Source organism: Trichosurus vulpecula, chromosome 5 (genome assembly GCF_011100635.1).
Source record: "Trichosurus vulpecula isolate mTriVul1 chromosome 5, mTriVul1.pri, whole genome shotgun sequence".
NCBI classification, from domain to species: Eukaryota; Metazoa; Chordata; class Mammalia; order Diprotodontia; family Phalangeridae; genus Trichosurus; species Trichosurus vulpecula.
This window is the reverse complement of record NC_050577.1, coordinates 234,456,655-234,482,403: the sequence shown is the minus strand read 5'-3', so window position 1 is coordinate 234,482,403 and position 25,749 is coordinate 234,456,655. Positions and strand designations below refer to the sequence as shown.

The 25,749-nt window shown below is 36.7% G+C and overlaps 1 pseudogene; it reads left to right on the top strand.

Moving 5' to 3' along the window:
* The first annotated feature begins 4,218 nt into the window (after nt 1–4,218).
* LOC118851218 lies at nt 4,219–24,576 on the top strand (annotated as a pseudogene).
* The last annotated feature ends 1,173 nt before the right edge of the window (nt 24,577–25,749 follow it).

Here is a 25,749-nt window from a genome sequence, read left to right as displayed (position 1 = left end):
TAGTGTTTTTAGAAAAGAAAAACAGAAAGAGGAATAAATCAAGAAATAATCATAATCACAGCTAACATTTTTATAGGGCCTACTGTGTGCTAAGCACTGTACTAAGTGCTTTAGAATAAGTATCTCATTTGATCCGCATGACAACCCTGAGAGTCCTATCATTATCCCCATTGCACAAATGAGGACATTGAAGCAAAGAGAAGTAAAGTGATTTGCCCAGGATCACATGGCTAGCAAGCATCTCAGTCTGGATTTGAACTCAGGTCTTCCCGATTCTAGGCCCAGTGCTCTATCTACTGTGTCACCTAGCTGCCATACAATACATACAAGTGGCATTTATTATGTATCTTTATATACCAGAGATTGTGCTAAGCATGGGAGACTTGACAGCAAACAAAAGAAAAAGGAAACCACTGGCTAAGAAGATAGGAACTAAAAGCATAATTTGGATCTCAGGAGCACAGCTGAAATAGGAATAATTAGCACTATGTAGGAAGGAGCAAACCTTAATAAAGGCTGGGAAAAACATATGTTCCTGGATTCTTGCAATTCTAATCAAGAGAGATTTATTTAAACTGAAAAGAGAGGAGGAGGGAGAAAATTGCCCACACTGATCAGAAAACCTTGATACCATGGAGAATAAAAGTATAGCATAAGAAAAACTGGGAATTCCTACACAGAAGAGATCATGATACACTAAAGTATTAGTCATCCATTACACAAACCTTCAACTCCAGCCAAATTTGTTAGCACTCTGGATCTCTCTCCCTCCCTTTCTCCAACCCTCTCTCCCACTTCCTTTCTTTTTCTTTCTTCCTTCCTTCCTTCCTTTTTTCCATAGTTCCTTCCTTCTCTCTCTCTCTCTCTCTCTCTCTCTCTCTCTCTCTCTCTCTCTCTCCTCTCCCCTCCTTTGCCCAAGATAGTAATTATCAATAGACACCTTGCTACCTTCTAGCTACTTGAAATTAATGCATAACTTCCCTACTTCTAAATCTGCTCCAGCCAGAATGATATATGTGTGAAAGAGGGGCAAGTATGCATGAATTAAATGACTAGATTAAGAAGGCAGTTTTCTGCAGTTAAAACAGATGGACCTCCCTAATTAAAAATTAGCTTATAAATGGACAGCCTTCTAAAAATGGAACTTCAGATATGGTATTGAACTTGGAACACAAAAAATATGATTTTTACTTTTATCCTTCAGGGGGTGATGTACATTAAAGCAGGAGTTCTTAAATTGGGGCTTAGGGGAGAGGTCTGTGGATAGATTCAGGGGACCTGTGATTCTGGAGATGTGAAAAATTACATCTTTTTCTTCATTAACCTTTAACTGAAGTTTAGCATTTCTTTTGATTATGAATTTAAAAAAAGAAAAAAATATTATTCTGAGAAGGGAATAAAAGGCTTCATCATACTACCAAAGGGATCCATGACAAAAAAAGGTTACGAATACATGCTCCAGATATTCTGCTATTAATACGAGTAGTAGTAGGAAGGTTTCAAGGATGCATCTTTCACGTGGAACCGATAGTGTTCATTACCTTGCCAGCAAGTAAGATAAGCGGTAGCTCAGTGTTTTTGTTTTTATTTTTTTTAATCTCCAGTCCTCTTCCTCTTTGGCTTCTCTCATTTCTGAATAGTTAAAGCAACAACCAGGAGCAATGCCCTATAGGATGCTACTTTGTATTGCTCTCTTCTCCCTCCTCCAAGCTAGCCTTGTGGGACACTTTACTGAGTCTAGGGTAGATATCATCAGGCGATAATCTAATCCCACCCTATTTCCAGAAATGCTTGTGTGTTGGTGTTTTAAGGTTTCTATTAAGAAGTATATTCTTTATTTGGATCAATGTTATGTCAGCCATGGTGCCAGAAGCTTGGTGAGGAAGCATGTCACTGACCTCATAGAGAGTTGACAGGTTCAAGATATAGAATGAGACATATATTTGGGAGTAGGGCGAACATGAGATTTTTTTTATTGACTATTCACATTTCTCATAATGGTTATATTTTTCTTTTTCCTTATTCAATTGATGATGAGTGGGTGGGAGAGAAGCTAAATGCTTAATTTAAAAAATCATTTTAAAAGAGTATTCTTTTTAACTGTTTTAAATTGACAAGCATTTATTTTTACTTTCTCCCACCTCTCCCAATTAAAAAATGTCAAAATGTGTATAAAAAACATGTGAGAGCTGATCAAGACAAATTCCTGAATTCTAATTTGAAGAAGTAATTTTCAGTTGTGTTTAATTTTTTTGCACGATCTAGAGCAGGGATTCTTAAACTTTTTTCCACCTGTGAGCCCTTCAGCACTTCTTAAAGTTGCAAACATAGTTGCAAATGGAATTCTAGAGGAAGAACTCTAGGGTGTTGAAGAGATGGCCTACAATTTATTTACTCTAGGACATGGAGTCAGGAAGACTTGGGTTCGAATTCAACCTCAGGCACTAATTAATTGTGTGACCATGGGCAAGTCACTTATCCTATCTGCCTCATTTTTCTCATCTGTAACATAAAGATAATAATAGCATATGACTCCCAGGGTTGTTGTGAGCATAGAATGAGATACTTGTAAAGCTCTTTGAAAACCTTAAAGTGTTATATTAATGTTTGTTCTGGTGGTGGTGGTAGTGTTAAGAGTAGCAAAACGATAAGTTCACAGCTCTATGGACATTGTGGAGTATAAGTTTTGATAGATTGCATGCTCGCACTGAAATTTCCCCACAAATTCATTGGCGTGTGAAATATCAATGAACATTTCTCTTGCTCTCTTAAGGAAAATTTATTGCTCAGTACTTTCCAGTCATGTCCGACTCTTCATGGTCCCATTTGGGGATTTCTTGGCAAAGATACAGGAAGGGTTTGCAATTTCCTTCTCCAGCTCATTTTACAGATATGTAACCCTGAGGCAAACATGGTTAAGTGACTTGCCTAGGGTCGCACAGCTACTGTTTACGGTCACATTTGAATTCAAGACTCTGACTCCAGATCCAGCACTTTATCCACTGTGCCACCTAGCTGCCCCCTTAAGAAAAATAGTTTTCATTTATTCATTTAGTAAAGTTACTTACTATTATCCCCTTGTTCACTGCTCAAAGATCCTGAGTTATTTCCAACAGATGGAGGAAGTCTGCGGTGTCCACCCTGTCCCTGCTAATCCCTTCCTGAAGTTAACATTGTTAGAAGGTTGGTCCTGTTCACTGGTCCCTAAGAACACTCTGTTCTTTCCTGTACAGAATGTGATCTGCCTGGACTCTCCTTCCCCATATTTTCTATTTATCAAAGTCATAAGACTTTGGAAACATAGCCTTACAACTTGAAGGAATATTAGTACACAAACAAGCCTTATTCAGTGATGAGGATATTGACTTCCAGAGAGACCCAACCCTATAGAGGTAGTAAGTGACAAGCCAGGAATTGAACTCAGTTCTCCTGATTTCAAATCTAACTATCTTCCACATGCACCATGTTGCCTCATTCAAAACTTGCAATCTAGTCCCACTTCTTCTATGAAGCCTTTCCAGGATGTACCAGGCAAAGTGAGCAATACTTTCTCTGAAGTCCTGCAACGCGAACCGCATTTAGCAAATGCTAGCTATTTTGTACTTTAATCTCTTTTAATTCCTGTGCTCTTTCCTTGACAAAGCTTTCCTCTCTTCATTTTAACTCTCCTATGAAAGGTAGTATACCACAATGGAAAGAACATGGTTCTGGAGTCCAGTAAAGGACCTGGGTTCATACTCAGCTTCTAATGCTTATTACCTGGCTGGCCCTGAGTAAGTCACTTATAACCTCCTTGCATCTTATTTACTTTATCTGTAAAATGAAATAGGTTAGAATAGATAATTTTTGGGTCCGGATGATGTTTGAGGTTCCTTGCTGTTCTAGATCTTTGATCCATTCATTATACTTATCTGTGTACTACCTATCCCTCTATCAGGCTGTAAGCTCCTGTAGTATTACTGTGATCAAAGATCTTCCCCACCCATTCAATAGGCCTCAGGTGGGCCTAGGTGGGAAAGCTTGATTATGTCTTTGTTTGTAAGTAGGCCTAAAGCCCCTACTTACTAGGCGCTAAGCTGTTGTGGGCATGAAGCCGTCAGGGCCCTAAGGGGAGTGGCTAAGACCAATGTTATGGGCTCTGAGTTCTAGTCAATCATGAATTCAAACAATCAGAGACCTGAGTTCTAGCCAATCAGGTGCCAACTAGGACTGTATATAATGAGAGCTCAAAACCGGGAGCAGCAGAATTCAGAAGCAGCCATCAAGAAGACACTGAGGCAGCAGACACTGAGGGAGAGCCATCATCGGGAGAGACTGCAGAGTGGAGCGTGCAGAACAAGAGAGAGTTGCAGAGATCAAAGAGCAGAATCTGCAGAGAGCTACAGGAATCAGAATTCAGGCCAAAGAGAAGGAGCAGGAACTCGGAGTTGACAGAGCTGTAGAGAGAGCACTGAGAGGAGAGTTAGGATTCATGAGTGATTCTTTACAGGAAGGCCCTAGCAGGGGGCAAGGTTACAGGATGACTTGGTTCCCTGCTATAATACTCTGTTATAATTTCCTTGTTACTACACTGAGGTGGGCTTACTGGTTTTGGAATATAATTGCTACTATATCAAATTGGGGGTATTAGTTTTTGGATTTGATCCTCTGGAGTCTAAATAAATGTTATACTTCCTCTGTTTTCTACATAGAGAGTTTCTCATACTTTGCGATTCCAAACCACTCAGGCATGTTCGTGGTCATCCTCATGGTCGTGAATCTTGCCTTACTGATAGCTCCTTGATGGCAGGGACAACCCTAAAGCTCGAGCATCTAGTATAGCCCAGGTTATATAGAATGTGCTCAATGTATGATGTACATTGAATATGCTCTGTCTCTTCAATTAGGCTCTAAGTTTCTTGGGAACAGGGCTGTGTTGGACATTATTTGTTCCATGTCCTTGGAGCACAGGGACTTGCTTCCAACTGCATGCTAAGTAAATTTAAGATAACGATGACAAAATCAAATTAGATTTTTCACTTTCAGCAGAATTCTATACAATCCCTAGAGCAATAGCCATAAGATGTAAAGAGAATTGGTTCTGGCATCTGAGGATCTGGGTTCAAATCTTCCCTTTAACAATTTATGATTTAGATATCATTGGGCAAGTCACTTAGCTTTCCTTGGCCTCAGTTTCCCCACCTGTAAAATTAAAATTTTGGACAAAATGGCCTCTGAGGTGACTTCTAGCTCTGAGACTATAGTCCTATGGCTACAGTTACTAACATACCCTGACCTGTGCCTTTTCCTAGCCATGTTCTCCAGATGCCTCTTGACTTCTTTTCAGAATCATAATACTACACAGAGAAAGGTCTGGTAAACCCCACTCCTCCTTGCCCATAGATCTTTCATATCTTATCAATATATCAAGAACGCATTATTTTCTCAGATATAGGAACTGATCTATAATTTAGAGTCAGAGAGTTGTGTCAGACTTAGAGGTGTTAATGATTTGCTTGGTGCCACTATGAGGCACCAAGAGGCTAAACCTAAACCCATTTCTTCCTGACTTCAAGTTGAGCCTTCTATATCAGGAGTTCCCAAACTTTTTGTCTCAGGACACCTTTATATTCTTAAAGTTATCGAGGACTCCGAATAGCTTTTGCATATGTGGGTCATGCCCATTGTTATTTACTGTAAGAAAATTAAAATAGATAATATACTTTTAAAATATTTACTTATTCCTTCACCAAAATAACAATAATAAATCTAATACATGTAAAAACAAATGAAATATAATTATATTTTCCAAAACAAAAAAATAGTGAGAAGTGATATTATTTTGCATATTTTGCAAATCTCCTTAATTTTTAGCTTAATAGAAGACAGCTAGACTCTCTAATCTACTTCTGCATCATATGTGTTGTGTCAATTAATTTTGGTTGATGTATATGAAAAAAGGTTAATCTCATACAGGCATATAGTAGGAAAATGGAAGAATATTTTATAGGCATATAATAACTTAGTAATATTATAAAGATAGCTTTAATTTTATGAACCCCTGTGAAAGGGTTTGGAAACTCCCAGAGGTATACAGACCATACTTTGAGAACTGCTATTTTACAGGATATAGCTTTTTGATGACAGGTAAAAACACATTTGCTTTTTCTTACCCTGATTCCTTTATCAATATTGCAAGACTATTTTTCCCTTTTTTTGTTATTTTAAAAAATTTATTTGGTATTTTATTTTCCCCAGTTACATGTAAAAACAATTCTAACATTCACTTTTAAAACTATGAGTTCCAAATTCTCCCCTTTTCTCCCTTCCAACCTCCACTCATTAAGAAGGCAAGCAGTTAGACATAGGTTATACATGTGTAGTCATCTTGCAGGAGTTTCTGAAGGAACAAAGAGTTATTTTGTTTGTGCTTTCAGGATAGTTTTTCCCCAGAAATTTTTTTTCCTTGTTATATGGACTGAATGATGCTTTGCTTAGACATTACAGAAACATGTTAACTGTCCACAGTGACCTATACACACCTCAGGGTGTCTTTGGGATGAGAGAAAGTAAGGTACCTACATATCATTAAATTTATACACAACACACACTTATATGAGTCTGAAAGTGCATAGCTAGCCCTTAACAGATGTTAGGCTCCTGTGAGGATGGGAATTCTTGTGAATAATATGTAATCCTTAATTTTTTTTTCTTTCAGAGTGCTGAAAGCATTTTCCAAAAGAGGTAAGGTTTTGGCAGACTCATATTGATTCTCCTTTTTTTTAAATAAATGCAGTCTTCTACTTCTCTGTCTGATCAGGTGATGCAAAAAATAAAAACAGTCCCATTTTTTTAAATGTCTAATTCACATGGCCCATGTGGACTATTGCTTTTTTGCTTGAACTGGGTAGATCTGGGAACAGAAATAGAAAATTGTTCTTTTATCCCCATATTGTAAGTTAGTAAAAAAAATTGTATTCCTAATCCCTTTCCCTGTCTTCACCCAAGGATATTAAAGAATTCATGTCCCTAAGCGTTGCCTCGAGTATGGTTATGGAAGGTAACATATGTTTGTGGTTAAAGTGCAGAAGCCAAATGAAATTAAAGGTAACACGAAAATCTCCTTGCCCATCCCCTTTCCTCTTTACCTAAATCTGAACACCGAATAACTTAAAAGAGCATCCACTGAAGGTCACTTAACAACTTGAAGAAGATTCAAAGTAAAGCCATCATTTTTTTTTCATTCAACAGAATACAAAGGATAACAAGAAGCCACCTACAGTTTAGAAGCAAAAAGAAATGAAAAAAAAATAGGCTTCCAATTTTTCAGTAAAAGTGATGTAATAGAAATGTTATCAAAGGAAATTCCAATGTCAACACTTCCATCTGATAGAGAAGAACTAAGTGAAGAAGATGTCAGAATCATGTCTATGGACAGAAGAAATAAACTGAATGGGTATTGAGGTTAAGAGCCTGCACTGAACTGTAAAGTCCACTGGGTGGGAGAGATGGGTAGGGAACAGGCAAAGTAGAGAAGGGTTCAAATTCCAACGCAGTCTAGTTCATAAAAAGGTCCTTGTTAATATTGGGGTTTGAGGAAAAGAGATACAAACAGATCAGTAGTTATACCACTCTCCTCCATATGACCATGAAGTGAGGTATGGGGATGATGGCTGTTGTAGAGAAGAAACATTGAAATGTACCAGTCTGGGGAAGACTCATGCCTAGTTGTATGTCAGTCTAGAGAAAGGGCTATTTGACCTAAACTAGTTACAATTCTGGTAGATCTATAATGAAGTCAAGTCATCTCAGGGGAAGAGAGAAGAGAATAAGCATTTCTATCCCACCTACTATGCACCCTGTACTATGCTAAGCATTTTACAAGCATTTTCTTATTCGATCCTGGCAACAACCCTGAGAAGTAAGGGATGTTTTGTCTTCTTTTTACAGTTGAGGAAATTGAAACAAACCAAGATTAAATGATTTCCTTATTGTCACCAGCTAGTAAATGTCTACATTTGATTTCACATTTGAACTCAAGTCTTCTTGACTCCAGGCCCAGCATTCTTTCTACGGTGCCACTTAGTTGCCTCCATTCAAAAATCATTTATTATGGGCTTACTACATGCCAAGTATTATACTAAATGCTGGGCATACAAAAAGAAAGGCCAAAACAATCTTCGCTGCCAAGAAGCAATCCTAATCTAATGAGGAATTAGTGCAATAGAGACTCTCAAACATGGGTTGGTGAGTTCTTTGGTACTGGGAACTCTCAAGTGAGAGAACGCTCTGTACCAATGTAGGCTGGCACCTTCTCTTAGAGTTTTGGAGGTTAAGTGACTTACTAACCAGGGCCATACAGTCAGCCTGTATCAGAGGACTTGAACCCAGGTTTTACTGGTTTGGAAGGTGGCTCTCTTCTCTATTCACTACACCACACTGCCTATCTATTTAAAAAGATGAACATGCAAAAATCATGGCATTAATTTTTTCTCTAAAATATTCACTTACTTCCATGAATGAGATCACAGAAGGAATTATGATAGCTTAAATAATGTATTTTATTTCCAAACAAAAGATGCATTATTTTAGTAGCAACTCTTGCTACAAAAAAAAGCTGTTGACCAGTCCTATATAACTTACTTTAATAATTCTATTTGTTCTAAAATTGGGAAAGTATATTGAACTTATGCCATTAATTTCCATAAAAATTAAAATTAACACACAAAATCACAGTGATTATAACACATTGCATACTTAGAACACCATTCTTCAAAGAGTCTTGAAGAACTTCATGCTTTTATTATCCAATTTGTCATCTTCATAATAACCATTTAAGTTAGGAACCACATTATTGTTTGTTTTGCTGAAGCACAGAGAAGTTAAAAGTCTGGACTCAAGTCACATAGTTATTGGGCCATTTTATTTCCCACTAAAGCAAATATAATAATTTTAGGAAGATTGACAACAAATTCTTAATGTAATTTTGTATTGAAAAATAGTATAGTAGAATGATGTCAGGTTTCCTAATACTGTTAAATTCAAAGTCGGTCAATTAATAAACATTTATTAGTCACTTACTATTTGTCAGGCATTATGCTAAATGCTAGGGATTTAAAGGAAGGCAGAAGATAGTCACTGCTTTCAAGGAGCTCACAGTCTAAATGAGGAGACAACATGCAAATAGCTATGTTCAAACTGTTTACAGGAAAAATCAGAAATAATTAACAGAGAGAAGACATCAAAATTAAGGTAGATTGTAAAGGCTTCCTGTAGAAGGTAGAGTTTTACCTGGGACTTGGAGGAAGCCAGGGAAGTTGGGAGGTAGAGATGAGGAGGGAGAACGTTTCGGGCATAGGAGAGAGACAGCAAAATGTGATTTATAACAAATACAAAATGTATATTTCAGGAGTTATAAATTGCAAAATCAATCCATGTGGCTGTGACCACGTGCTGATTGTTGGGGAGTGGACTATTGACCTTATTTGTGGCTGGCTAGTCCTAATACTGTGAGCTTTTCATTTCACCATTGTAGTCTGTGTTATTCTCTTTCATAAAATAAGAGGATTGTACTCCTTTCAGTACTAGTATTCTCTGCATAGATATTCTGTTCCTAAGGATATTAATAGCTTCACACACAAAAAAAATGAAAACAATCTTTTGATGAAACAAAGTTTTAGTGGGCAGTTCTACTAAAAATGTTATAAAGAGATGACTGGCCAAATGAATGGTATTATAGCAAAGAATCATGACCTTTAAAAGTCAATTCTGGGAACCTCATTGTGACACTGAGGTCACCCTCAGTCCTTGAAGGCTCTAATAGTAGAATATAGTCCTAGATAGTTCTACCATGCTAGAAAGCCTTTGGGAATAGTTTCAGCAACAGATTGCTTCTGCTTTCTGAAAACTAGCCTAGTTAAGGAGAGAGAGTTTCATCATCTGTAGGAGGCCATAAGGTGATGAAGTATTCAAACATGGCAGTCAATGGAGCCAAGAAAAATACAAATGGCCCTAAGTCTTATTCAGCCTCTGTTTGTCTCTGCAGGATTCATGGTAAAGTGGCATGAAAGGGGGCAGAGAGTGCAAAGAATCATAGTTTCTATTCTACCTATTAACTTTTTAAGTTTAGGATCCTTATCTAATTACCAAGGAGTACACCCTATATTAGAGGAACCAATTTATATCAATCTTGGCATTGTCTTTATAAATGTAGCCAGAGGAAAGAGAGGTAGCATAAAATAATGAATAGTGTCAGGAAGACCTGGGTTCCAATTTTGCCTCAGATATTTACTAGCTCTGTATTTCTTGACCTATAAAAATAAATGGGTGGGCTCAATGGTGCCTAAGTTCCTAGCTAACTGTAAATCTATGATCCCGCAAAATAAAGAATTTGCAACTAAATGGAAAGCTATTTCACAGAGATTTATTGGAAAAGCAAAGAAAAAGAGTTGATGGAGTTCATTTTGTCATACCCCTAAAGGTGGCAAGAAAACTTATTCCATGTGTATTTGGTCATTATATATTTTAATGTTCATGTAAATGTTTGCAAAAAAAGACCTACAAGAGAACAACTGCATCTTATGGACCAACATCTGTTGAATATAAAGAAGTAGAGAAAGTCTGTAAACAACTCAAAAAAATGTATATTGCTCAGATTCTGCCACTCAGTTAGATATAGAGTCTATCAGTATATATAAGAGCAGCTAGGTGGCATAGTGGATGTAGCATCAGGCCTAGAGCCAAGAAGACCTGAGTTCAAATCTAGCCTCCAATACTTACTAGCTGTGTGACCCTGGGAAAGTTACTTATCCTTATTTACCTTGGTTTCCTCGTCTCTAAAATGAGATGGAGAAGGAAATAGCAAGCCACTCTAGCTTTGCCAAGAAATCCCAAATGGGGCCACTAAGAGTCGGACATGGCTGAAACGACCGAACAACAAAATCACTATACTTGTGTACACACATATACATTCATCCACACATATAAACACTCAGGCAAGTGCATACATGCACATGCCTGTGCAGAAATATAGGGATATACACATGTAAAAGTATGTGTGTGTATGTGTGGATACCCATGTGCATTATATACATGTCTATACATGCATATATACAAACAAAATATATTTCTGCCCATGTTATATTTATTCACACAAATATTCTGTAGTTTAAAGAGTGCTGGATCTGAATTTAGAAAGACTTGGGTTCAAATCGCACTTCTGTGTCCCATCCACTAGCCATACAATCTTGGATAAGTCCCTTAATTTCTTTGATCTTCAGTTTCATCATCTGCAAAATGAGGTTAATATTTTGAAAAGCTATCTCATAGGGTTATTGTGAGGAAAGTGCTTTGTAAACTATCAAATACTATGTAAATGTGATTATTAGTTATCACCTTAGGCAAGTCACTGTATTTCTCAATGTAGTTGGTAACTCTTTAAGACTCTTAAATTAGTTTCATTGTTAATGGAAGTTCTCTTCCACTGAGATCACAGGTCCAGTCTATCCCCATCCTTGTGCTATTATTATCATGGATGCCAAATACTTGTTTTTATTGTGAAACTTGGAGTCTTGGAAAAAAATCTTGGTGGAGATTCATATATAATTCATCAACTTGAGACTCAGCGAAGGAAGAAGCATCAATGTAGACTTTCAACAAAGAAAGGTATTTAAGGCATTCCTCTGAAACATAACAAGAGGTAAACCAAGTTCAACAGATTATTCAGCTTGCAAACCCCTCCAAATATAGAAACACATATAGGTAAATAAGTTCGATTAGTGAAAAAGACTAAGTAAATAAATAAGGTTATTAAAAATTATTGATCTCTGAGGTAAAAAAGATAAAAAATATAGATCATAAAGGGACTTAAGAGGATGCTTTAGGGGAAACTTAAGAATCAGGAAAATGGAAGGAAGAAAAGTTGAATTATTACTCTGTGGAATAAATCCCCTGACCCCTTATAAAGTGAATTAATTTCTTCTGTAGGAGGAAATAACAGAGACGGAAGCTTCCTAAATGGAGAGGTGACATAGGGGAGTGAATGATATACTACTACCAAGTGCATAGGTGAACAGTAATGGAAAAATAAATCCTTTGGTCTCTCAACCTAAGTCTGAGTTGGGGGCAAGGGAGAGGAAGCTATGGGAGAACAGTTATAACAATGGAGAAAAAAGACATAGTGGTGGGTTTGAACATGAAAGAGGAGTCTAACACTGGAAGGGAACAGGAAAAGGTTTGACTAAAGAATATTCCCACAGTAGAGCAGATTTATTATTTCAGGAAGAGCTGAGGTTATATAATGAGCATCAGTGGGAGAGAGGGGGTAACATCCCTTCTCTGAGAAAGTGTCGTGCCTTTCTGGATATCATTCCACCACATGAAATGGGATATATCGGTCACCAAGGTTAGCCATCACCCAGAGTGGCAGTGGTGACACACAGATAATATCACACGGAGATCAAACATGTAAAGACTAAAGAATAGGGTGAGGCCCCATCGGCTGAGGAGAGTAATTCCTAGAACACAATATTGTTTCCATCCGACAGTATTTTTCTCATGAACTGATATTTCTAAGGTGAGGCACACCAAAAAAAGAGAGGGATGGAGTAAAATCTATAAATAATATAAAAATGGGATCGAAGAGGGGGCTCAAACTTATACTTCAAAGACTTTGCACTCATAAGGGACTAGAGAATAAGGAAGAAAAAAGTAAGGGTAAAGTCTATGGAACAGGAAGTAAAGTTCAGGTTAGACAAGAAAGGAAGAGAAATGATGGTGAGAACAATGCAAAGAAACACTTCTTGGAAAGCTGACAACAAAGGATTGTTACCTGAAGTAAGATGTTGGAAGGGAGAGAAGACTGAACCACTGTATTAATTGACCAGGAAGAAAAAGAATAAAAAAGGGAGAAATAAATAAATTAGGTTATCAGCCAACAGACAAAATGAGAAAAACTGCATGAGTGGAAGGAAGGAAAGAAGGATGGAAGGAAGGAAGGAAGGAAGGAAGGAAGGAAGGAAGGAAAGAAGAAAGGAAGAAAAAAAAGGAAGGAGTAAATTTAAAGGAATTCAGATAAAGCTGATAAATGGAAGGAGAGGGGAACCCTGTGGGAAGTGATGAGACTCAAAGTAGTATATGCAACATTAGTTATAGGGACTATATTCTGACTACTGTGGAAGAGTATAAAAATCACCTGATAAGAAATGTAGGAAAATACAATCCAAACAATGACAATTTTAAATGTGAATGTATTACACTATTTGGTAAAATGAAATAAAATGGCAGAATAAATGAGAAAACAAAACTTACAAATCTTCTAAATATGAACAAAAACTAAAAATAAAGATAAAAGATGAGAAGCTGAATAAAATATACCATGTGTCAGGGGAATTCAGAAGAAAAAAAGGAGTAGCAATCATGCTATCGGAAAAAAGCCAGTGTAAGAATATCAAAGGAGATAAGGAAAACTAAATCATGTTTAAAGAAATCATGCACAATAAAACTAAACTATACTAGATGTATGTGTGCCAAATGAAAGAGCATCTACATTCACAAATGAAAAGTTAACTGAATTGTAAAAGAATATTTAGTAATGCAATATTTGAAGGATATTTCAATGATCCTCTCTCACAGCTGGAGAAATCTGATTGAAAGATAAACAAGAAGAAAATTATAGAACTCAACAAACTGTTAGAGAAGTGAGAGCTAAAAGACTTGAGACATCTCTTGAATGAGAGTATTAAAGAATATACAAATTTCCCAGCACAACATGATATCTTAACTAATATCGAGCATGTGCACATAGCAACTATGTCAATGAAAAAGTTAAGTATAAAATGCTATGTAACTATGGTCTTTTTTTAAACTACACCTTTTATTTCATTACTTTAGAGAGATCCCAGCGAGGAAATTCTTTGACCTGCTATGAAACTTATGGTCTTAGAAAGCTGAGTGACTGAGAATTGACTTGTCCTGGTTCTCATGGCTAGTATGCATCAGAGTCAAAACTTGAACCCAGGTCTTTCTGACTCTGAGGCTAACTCTCTAGATACTACTTCACACTATTTCCTAAATATTATTTTAAATAAAAATATTAATAACTATATTTTATAACTAATTTTTGAAGGTTTACACAGTGTTTTCCTTACAACTATTTTGGGAAGTAGATAGTGTAAAAATATTATCTGTATTTTACAAATAAGGAAGCAGAGGCTCCGAATGGTAAAAATGAATTTCCCAAAGTCATCCAACTAATTAAATGACAGGGCTGGGAACTGGACTTGGGTCCTCTGGCTCCAAAAGCAGTCCTCTTTTTATGACATCATGCTGCCTTAACACACTGAAGTGGCAGGTACAAATTATTTCCTGATAAATAAGAGATATAAACATGGCTGTCTATATCTACATTATCTCTCATATTTGTCCTCTCATCTTAATTTCCACTACCACCACCCTAGTACAGAAGCCTCATTACCATGTATCCAAATGATCTTCCTCATGTGTAGATGCGTTTATGTCACTTCTTTCCTCAACACCCCCCTGCCAATGGCTCCATGCTACATACCTGATTAAATACAAACTCCTTAGCTATTCAAAGCTCTCTATAATTTACTCCCAAGTTATCTTTCTAGCCATATCTCATTCGACTTCCATCCACATATGTGCAAGCGAAATGAGACTTTTCACTGTTCTTTGTTTGAATGGGGTAGGTACAGTGGGATCTCTTTTGTCTTGGAGTGTTTCTCAGCACTAAGACAATGGAGAGTCGTTGAATTGTATATGCTGTGGCGCTGGTGGTTGGAGCTTTCCCACGCTGATTTCTCACACTCTAAATGGTGAGCCTCAAGTGCCCCAGGACCCTGAGACAGGTATGTAAGATTGATCTGAGGTTGGTGTTTGACTTTTAGGGGCTCACTCATGGAAAGAATGCTGAGACTCTGGGCAAGCCATTGTAACCGCCTTCTGGCTTTGCTAACCCAGACCCATTGGTTCTTCTCTGGTATTTATGTATTGTGACTTGATCAGACAAGGTCTGTCTGTTGATGTTTGTAGTTTCTGTTGGTATTTGCCCTGAAGTTCAGGGGGCTGATCTTTTCCCCCTGAACTAAGTGAATGATATATATATATATATATATATATATATATATATATATATATATACACATATATATATGTTTAATTAAAGTGAGATTGTTAACTGTTAACTCCTTAAAGTTACTTTCCTTAGTAAAGCCAATCAAAGTGCCTGTGCTAGCAGCCTTCTTGTTGTTGGTCCTGTGTTGGTCTTTCACCCCCACAACAGCTGCTAGCCACATTGTTGTAAGAACATACTATATGCTCAATATAAACACGGCATATCTCTACATATCCCAGGTTTTCCTACTCATGTGTCATTCTGTTTATGCTAATATGTATGCCTGAAACACCGTATTCTCTTAATTTTACTTGTATTAGTACAGTTGAGAAAATTTGGGAGGGGGAGGGGTATAGGGCTATGTAGTCCTTCAGATAGAAGTGTTTCTGTTTACTCCAGCAAGGCTGCTCTTTAGAGGCACACAGAATCACTGAATCACAGAATTAGATTTGGAAAGCACCTTAGTATCCATCTAAGTGGCTATAAAGTAGTCATCCAGCCTCTGATTGAGGATCACTAATGAGGGTGAATCCATTATCTCCCAAAGCAGTCTGCTTTACTTAAAAATTCCTACAATGGTTATGAGTTGTTGTTTTTTTTTCCTGACATCATAACTGAATTTGTCTATGTATATCGTACAAAGCATTGTTCCTGATTCTGCTCTACATGACCAAAATAAACAAGTTTGATCCCTCTGCCCCATGCCAGTCCTTTAAATATCTGGAGACAAGGATCATGACTCCTTCCCAGTCTTACTTTTTCTGGTCTAAATATTTTCAGTTTCTTCAACTGACAGTCATATTGCATGGGCCTAATACCCTTTAGCATGTTGCCCTCCCTTGGGCTCTCCACCTTTCTACTCCTTATTCTATTATTGTGGTACATAGGAAGGCATACCTAGGTTTTTATTTTATATTTAGTACATACTTTGTGTGAGCCACTGGGCCCAGTACTAAAATGGAAGCATAGCATTTGTGAGTACTAAAATATGTACTAAAGTGGAAACATAGGATTTCTGAATCTTTATAGATCAAGTTCATTGCTTTTTGTTTAAGTTTTACCTTTGAGCTTGTTTCTCATTACCTGGAAAATGTTGTTTCAGGCAAGTAATAGTTTGCTAAAATCCTGCTTTGACTTTGTCTCAGGTCAAATGACACCTCCTACATGAAGATTCTCTAATCACCTTGGTTAGTAATGACCTTCCTTCCCCTACTGTGAGCTTGCCACTAATTATTCTGTAGCATATCTATTCCTCTATGTGTCATACTCTCACTAAAAGATTGTGAGCTCTTTGAGAGCAGGAAATATATTTTATTCAATCTTTATAGCTTGCATAATATTTGTTACATGTTCTGTGAAATTAGAACCTATCGACCATGCTAAGTTTGAACAATGAATTTTTGTCATTTCCTTTTTCATATATTTGCCAAGAATTCAGCAGTACAGTATAATAATTTTACAATGAAGAAATGAATATATAATATAAAAATATATAATTTATTATATGCATACACATACTAAATTACATATATAATATTCATGTCTCTTTCTATATCTATCTCTTTCTCTATTGAGAGAGAGAGAGAGAGAGAGATATTGTGGAAAAGGACACCAAGGTATTTCTCTGAACTACTAAGATTTTTATATATAAAGAAGCCTTTGATTCTCATTGATTTTGTTACATAAAGTTTATGGAAAACAAATTAGTTTCCTTCTTTGGGTATATTTCTATATATCCTAAAATAACCTATGAAATGAAACTGAAAGTCCTAATAATCAGGGAATTCAATACAATTAAGTAAACTGGATATTTGCAACAAAGGTTTTTATTTTCTCCTTTTCCCCAATGGGGGGAGATGGAAAGAAGAGGAAATAAATACTTCTTAATTGAAAAAAATAAAGGAAGAAAATTTAAATAAAAGAAAAAAAGCAACTGCAATGTATTAGGCACTTGGAATGCTGAGACAGATGATACAACCCCAGTCTCAATGAACCTATGAGCTATTAGTGGAGAAAGAAATCACAGTATCATGATGGAGGTGGAGGCTGAGGGGTTTAGAATGGACTTTGAATGCCACTCAATCCAGACTCACTAGTTTATATAGGAGGGAACTGAGGTTCAGGGAAATTCAGTGACTTATTTAAAGCCACATAGGTCATAAGTGGCAGAGCCAGGAATTTAAACCAGGGGCTCAAACTCCAGATTGCACACTCTTTCTATTATACCATGGTTGAAATCTACAGATCATTCTGAAACAAGAAAAACCAAGATAAATGCTAAAACTTCATTGTAAGGTGGGGTTGGGAATGGGGGAAACATAGTCATATGTAAGGGATATATTTAATGGATAAGATGGTCCATGAGGTGGACCTTAATGGGAAGAATTTCCACTGATAAGGTATAGGAAATCTATTTCACCCATACATATTTGGCGTTCATGTTTAGTTTTCTCATTTTTGTCTCGATATTCTAGTACCTAACAGAACTTCTATCATATTTGGTCAATCAACTGATTAATCTAGAGAATTGTATGATTTGGAAGGGATCTCAGAGGTCACCTAGTCTACTCCCAGAACATATGAATCCTGCCTGTCATTTTCCTAAGAAGTGGTGATCCATTCTATTTGATAGCCTTCATTGACAAGGAATTCACTACCTCCTGAAGGAGGCTTCACATTACAATATCATATCCATTATGTTCCAAGGCTCTTCATTAGAGAGTAAGCTTCTTGAGGACAAGGATTGTCATTTGCTTTTTTGTATTCCCTGATGTTTAGAACAATTCATGGCACAGAGTGGGTGCTTAATAGATGTTTATTGATTGATTAGTTGTACACCTCTAGTTGCTAGATTTTCTTTTTGTTAGAGTTTTGGAGTTGAGTCTGTATAACAACAATGTTGCTAACATCTGTTGTGGGGGTGAAAGACTAACAACTCTAGCACACAGAAGAGCTTCCAGCACAAGTTCTTTGTTCCGCTTTTCTAAGGAAAGCAACCTTAAGGGGTTAACAATCTCATTTTAATCAAACATACATTCATTATTCACTTAGTTTAGGGGGAAAATCCAGCACCCCGAACTTCAGAGCAAATATAAACAGAAATTACAAACAGAAAATATCAACAGATCAAATAACACAAACCAGTAGACAGGCTTCTAGCTTTCAGTCCAACATCTCAGTACATAGTTACCAGGAAAGCACCAACATCTGGGTTTTCAAGCTAGGGGGATCTTAACAATGGCTTGCCAGAGTCTCCTCTAGTCAAATCACACTATACTCTTCCAGTGAGTAAGAGCCGCAAACAAAATGCTAACTTCAGAGTTTATATAGCCTTCTTAGGGCAGAAGGCTTCACATCTAATCAACAAAAGGGTGTGGGCCTGGGGCTTAGCACCTAGCAAGACTTAATCAAAGGCACTTGATTACTTTAGCATTCTAAAAGAGAAAACATTAAAAAAAAGTCCCACCCTAATCATGCTACAGTCTGTCCAATTATAACCTATTACCCTTTAATGTTCTCTTGTCCAAACTAAACAGCCCCAATTATTTTAACTGCTATTCATATAGAATTATTTGGAGCCATATCATTATTCTTGCCATATTTCCAGGTTGTACTGGAGTTACTCCTTTTAAAATGTGCTACTCAGAATTGCATATAATACTTTAGATGTAAAATGATAGAGTAAGAGATGAGTGTGACTACCAACTACTAAAGTCAGGAAACTAATTCTATTAATAAAAATTAATGTCAAATTAGGTCTTTGGGTTGGACCATCACACTACTGGATCTTGGAGTCTATAACTAATCCTCTGGGTTACTGTTGTTGCTGTTGTTTGAATAAACTTTTTTCTAGCCACATTTCTCAATTTTTTTAAAAAAAAATTTCTGCAGTTGATTTTTCAGCCCAAGTGCAAGACATCACATGTGGTCTCATCAACATAAGTATTCCCTCCACTGGTGTAGATCACAACCTCCCTGTCCCATTTCATCTTGTCTAGATCCTTATATAAATTTTCCATAGGAGATCTGCACTGAAAGATCCGCAAGTCACTGAAAGTCTTCCTCTGATTCTTTTGATATCTTGAGAGTGTCAAAATATTCAAGCTAGCTAATTATTTTTGTGATTATTTGGGCCAAATGTGCGCTCTCGCTCTCTCTCTCTCTCTCTCTCTCTCTCTCTCTCTCTCTCTCTCCCTCTCTCTCTTTCTTTTTCCTTCCCTCCCATCTAGTCTGACTCCCTCATTTTACTGAAGAGGAAATTGAGGCTCACAGATATTGTGATTTGTACAGGGTCACAGTCATACATGTCTTGGAGATGTATTTTATGTCATTTCTGATGCAAAAGTTGTTATTAGTAATATGTTTCACCCTACTTACACCTACCATATAGTCTTTCATTTTTGTTTGAGTCTCCTAAAGCTGTGATCCTTATATGACCTTAGCGTTCAATGATACACAAGCACAGTATCACCAAAGTATTGGCATTGTGGAAACATACTAGGACCTACCCTTCCTGTTCTCTCTTTAGGTTACATAATAAAAAAAAATTGGGTTGGTACCATAGTTTACAGTTCTTGTACCAATCTGAACAGGAAACATTTCCCAAATTTCTTTAATTATCAATTCTGAAACAGTCTCTTGAAATTATTTCAACATCGTTCTTATCAAAGGCCTAACCACTTTCAAAGAGGAAATTGGGTTAAAGTTTAAGGAGGAACTCTATGCTCTCAGAAAATGGATTAAGGTGTTAACAAGATTTCAGGCAGAAACATCTTAATCTAATTAAGTTCATTAACTATCTCTACCCTTGACTGCATTGAATGATTAGCCAGGATGCACCAATTTAAGTAACTTATTGTTCTACTTAATAAATCAAAGCTGTTAAATGGATTTCCTCCTGAGCTCTGTAACCATATTTTATCTTATTTTATAATTTTGTATTTGGTTGGGAGTAATACTATAACTGAAAAATGTTTTAAATCAGAAAAATTTGAAAACATAGGAAAACTGCCATTTGGGAATTTTTTTCTTTCTTTAAGTGAAGATGCTTAGCATTAGAATAATTTCATTAATAAATCTGGCTCTGGCAGGCTTTTACCCCAAATTCAGAGTACTGAATTTGCTTTCAACAATATTAAAAAAGATGTTGAAAGGTAGTAAGTTTGGAACCATTGGAAACTTTATCTACAAGAGCATCACCTCATTCGCTTCTTGATCCCAAACTATGATTTTCAATACAGTTTTGGCTAGCTTCCCATGTGTTTACTTTTATTTTGAAGTCATTGAGTATCAAGATGCTCATTTGACTTAGCTTGGAGGATTTTTTCACTTTTAGTTTTATAAAATTTCTCTTCTTCAATGTATGTAGCAGATACTGGCACATAAGCTACAATTATCTTCTTGGTAGTTTGTTTTCTTATTATAGTCATGATATGTATTGCAATGCCTGATTGCCAAGTATCCCATGAAATGACTTTTATCATTGCCTTTGGGTTAACAATGAAATAGCTTCTCTCAATTCCTTTATTCATTTCCCTAGGAGAACCTGCAAGCTATCCTTCCATTTAACTAAAAATAGTCATTAAATCTTCTGGTTTCCTTTGTCACCAGAATGCCAGTTTGCATATAACTTAGTTCCTCTAATGATGGGTGAATTGCTCATTAGCTAAAGACTTTACTTTGAATCCCATTAGTGACACTTGTGTTTGCAGGTGCTTTAAAAACTGTGTGATCCTTAGCACCTCTGCCAACCTTTCCAGGGGTCCATCTCCAGTCATCCTGGCCCAGATGCCTCTGGAGGAGAAAGTGAGGCTGGTGACCTGGCACAGCCCTCTCTCACTTAAATCCAATTCACTTGCAAGTCATGGCATCACCTTCCTGATGTTATGGTTCCCTTTGAGAATGAAGGACAAAAACAACAGCCAACCCATTCACCATTCCAACACTGCAGTGCAGAAGTGAAGGAAAGTTACATAGGACAGAGGCTTATTTTACGTTTTTGTCCATTTCATGGGTCATTATCAGCACAAATATTCATAACCTGCTGTGTTTATATATGTATACATATATATGTACATAAATACACACTATATATATAATAATATATATATACACATTCATACATACATACATTTTACAGTTGTCTATAGCTACCTGGGTTGAAACAGGATAGTCTATTGTCAGACCCACACTTCAAGACTTTCCAGGTTGGTATAATCAACTACGCAGTCTTTATCATCTCCTGGCACCACTGTCAAAAAAAGAAGAAGAAATTCATATCATTATGAGGCTTAAAGGTAGGACTCTGATTTGTACATATTACATTAAATTTGAGGTGGCATAGACTTAGAAGACTATTGCTAACCTGGAGAACATCCAGAGGAAACAACTAGGAGGATGAAGGCCTTGCGTGTTATAAGCAAGGAAGGAATTGAGCCTGTTTTTTCTTAAAAAGATAAGATTCAAAGAGAGGAAAAATAGCTGCTTTCACCTATTTGAAGGGCTGCCATGTGGAATAGTCATTATACTTGTTCCACTTGACCCCAAAAGGCAGAATCAGGAACAATGACTGTAAGTCATAGAGTAAAATTTAAAGCTTGATGTGAGGAAAAAATTCCTAACGATTAAAAGTGAAGTCCAAAAGTGAAGTAGTTTGCTTTGGAATGGAGGCTATTGGAGATCCTCAAGCTTAATGGGTATGTTACAATACAGTTGGCCACTAGGGTACCTTCTGGTACTAATATTTTGTGATTCTATGCTTTGTTGAAATTAAATTTCATATTTCTGTTTTCAGCCCAGAGCAGCTAGGTGGAACAGTGAATAAAGTGCTCAGGCCTGGAGTCAGAAAGAGCTGAGATTAAATCTGGCCTCGGACCCTTCCCAGTTATATGACCCTATACAATTCCCTTAACCCTATTTCTCTCAGTTTTCTCATCTGTAAAATGACCTGAAGAAGGAAATGGTGCCAAACCACCCTCTGCCAAAAAATATAAAAACCTAGATGGGGTCACAAAGAATCAAACCCAGCTGAAATGACTGAACAACAAGAACAAAGTTTCAGCCAGGCATTCAATCTTTTCAAGATCTTTTTGGGTCTTTATTCTATTTTTCAAACTATTAGTTCTTCCTCCCAGCTTAATTTCATTTGCAAATTTGATAAGCATTTCATCTATATCTTCATCAAAGTTATTTATATAAACAGGTACAACAGTACAAAAGACAGAGACCTAGAGCCCTCATTACCAAGGACAGGGACTTAGAGCACTTTACCAGAGGCCTGCCTCCATTTAGATTGATATAAATATATTATTCAATAATATTCGTATTTAGCTAGTCAAATAATTAGGGACCCATTTTCTAGTACTGTCATCTAGTCTGCAGATATCCATATTGCCCACTAAGACAGCATTTGAGTTTTTGTCAAATATTTTACAGAAATCCAAGCAAACCATGTCTATATTTCTCTGATCTGCCAGTCTAGTAACCCCATCAGGTTAAAAAAAAAACCTCTTTACTAAAAAGGTTTAATTTCCTCCAGGTCATAGGCAAAGCATTAGATACTTTTTCCAAATATGAGTTGTAGCTAGTTAAAAATCCATGTACATACTTCTGCATTTTTGAAGGATGTAGCTCCCTTTACAAACAATATTGTACACAAATGGAAATCTAGACTCACACAAGCAGAAATGAGACTAATGTATTCCTGAAGCTTTTTATATATCTAAGCCCAAAGCAAAATCTCAACCATGTGTTGACGTTGAGGGGAATTCTTCATCATATTTCTTTTTTTAATCAATTATGTTTTAAGGAACTATATCAATTCTATTTTAAGTTTGTTGGTTATTGTTGCATTTAATAGGCCAAGGAGTTAACTGATACATAAGGAGCAAGTACACTCAATTCTCTTCCATTTGATGGGAGAACAATACATTACAGTTTTTTTAAATTGAGGAGCCTGGCTCTGACAATTTCTTGCCTCATTTCTCTGGGCATTTGACCTAGTAGTCTTCACTAGAAAGTAACATCCCATGATCACAGACCATAGATCTCCAACATTCTCTAAAGCATATTCATTGATCAAGTTCTCTTTATTTTCAAATGGATTCTCTGATAATATAGCAGCTGGAAGGATTGCATGACAGTGGAGAGGGGGAAAGAAAAGACACAGTGTTGCCAGTAAAATGCCTATATTCACTATACATGAAAATACATCTGGCCAAGCTAAAGTAAAACAGCTGCCCATGGATACATTAGCTTCTACACCAAAGCTTATGAAAGACTTATATTTTATTTTCATAGGTCTATTATTGTCACCTTTCAATTAAAACACAAATAAAGCAGAAGTTATTTACAGTACTGTCTAGTCAGATTATTTTGAAGGCTCCTCTTCTGCCCTCTATGCCTGCATTCTATCTTTAATAAAGAACTTAAGGCCTTGTCTATGCACAAGTAATTCAGAGGAAATTTAGGAATGACCAAGTAACATGGAGTAGTGGAGAGAGCCCTAGATTAGGAATAAGAAGCTCTAGAATTAAGCACTTTTATTCTTATTTACCATCTTGTGACCTTGATCATATCTCTAGACCAGTTTCTGCATCTATAAAATGGCGGAGTTGGATGAGATGATCTCTTAGTTCCCCTGTATTTCCTACCCTCCATAACTCTTTGAAATAGTTACTTGGGGATCCCCATTATCTGTGCATGGGCCCATTGAGCACTTAGGACCTTGAATAGGGATCACAGAACCAGCTGTCCCGATAAAAGCTGAAGAGTACCTGTGACTATCCCAAGTGAAGTTCACTGGTTTATCTGTATGTATGCAAAAACAAGTAATACAGTCATGTTTCTAGATTGTGATGCCACCATTAGGTGGTGGCCTTTAGACAGAACTTATTAGTTAAACTTTCTAGTTTGTATAAGATGTATTAAAAGTGTATTAAGTCTTTCAAGTATTTGCTGGGCTTGAATTCAAATCCTAGAATAAAAAATTTAGCTGTATAGCTTAACTGTATGGAGGCAGAAATATAGCTTCAAAGATACTACAGAGGCATGAGGTCAGTCTTCCTGGCATAGAGAAAGTAGATCTAGATTTGCCCAAGCAACGTTTCACATCCGGAGTGCATCCGGAGTCCTAAAGTAAAAAGGAGATAAAGACAAAATGGTAGCCACATCTCTATAAAGAAAACTGTATATGATTGGCTCTGTAAACAATTGGAAAAGCTTTAACAGCAAGTTAAGGGAGAACCAAGAAATTCAGCTTCTCCACCAACTAAAAGACAGAAGGTTATAACTGAAAACCCAAGAAGGAAATACATGATCAAGCAGAGTCTCCTTGTAAGCAGTAGCAAAGTGAAGATTTAAAACAGGGTTATGAAGAGAGGAAAAGGAAAAAAAAATTAGAAAATACTGCTAAAGTGCAAAAGAAGTTATTTCAATTTTCGGATGGCACCGGCCACCAACCATGACTCTTTCCTCCCCAGTGAGCCTTGATGGACTGTTAGCATTTGCTTTTAAGCAAGAATTCTGAGAGCACTGCCTTTATATGCTTAATACGTTCTTTTTCCTGGGTAGTACCAAACATGTTACATAAAAGAAAAAGCATTTCACTCCCACTCTGTCTCCATATTTTGGTGAGGTTGCTTGAAAAAACCAGCATAGAAGTCACCTCTAAAGCAGTGGGAACCAGCTCCTGACCCCAGAAATAAGCTTGACACAACTCACCATGGTATCATTTGGCATAGCTTCTGCTTGTTAGCCAGATGTGTGTATTCTCTTCCAAAGGGTTATAAGGAAACTTAGTACTCTAGTTTGAATATATTTTAATAATTATGCATTAATTACTCCTTTTAAAGCAGTACAAATACATTTCTCACCCTATTTTATGACTGATTTTATTTGTTTTTGCAGGATTTTTTTTAAGAATTATAGAATCTTTTAGTTTAAAATGCTATGACTTTAAGATAATAAACTTAATTTATGTTTAATAAAATGAGTTGTTATTTAGCACCATACAAATGAGGCTTGATTGAGGTCAATTTCAGTGTGTTATAAAAACCATAGAGTAAATTATGAGCTACAAAGAAAAGAAGAAGCAATATTCCTTCAGATCATGGATTTGAAGCTGGAGAGGATCTTACATCTTGTGTAGTTGAGATGATTATATAGATGAGGAAACAAGTCCCAGAAAATTGAGTACTTTGCTCAAGGTCACATGAGTAAATCCTGGATCCCTCACTCCAGATCCATCCTTCTTTCCACTAAACTATGTTTCTTCCTCCTTGTTGCCTCATGAGTCACTGGAAGGGAAGGCCTACCTACCCAATTTTGTCAGTTGTTGGAAGATGCAGCCTGGTCCAATGGAATAGATGCTAGAATTCGAGGTCATCGATTCATACTCTGCCTCTGATGCTTCCTACCTTTGTTACTTTGGGCAAATCACCTAATTTAACAGAGCCTCAATTTGCTCATCTATAATACGAGGGGGATGGACTAGATCAGTGTTTCTTAAACTGTGAGCCGAGACTCCCCCCAAATTTGGCAACTTTAAAAGGTTTCTGAACATGCAATGACCAAAATTAATTAAAAATCAAATGTAATGAATCTGAGGTGTTTCTGGCAGCACTTGCCCATGTTGCATC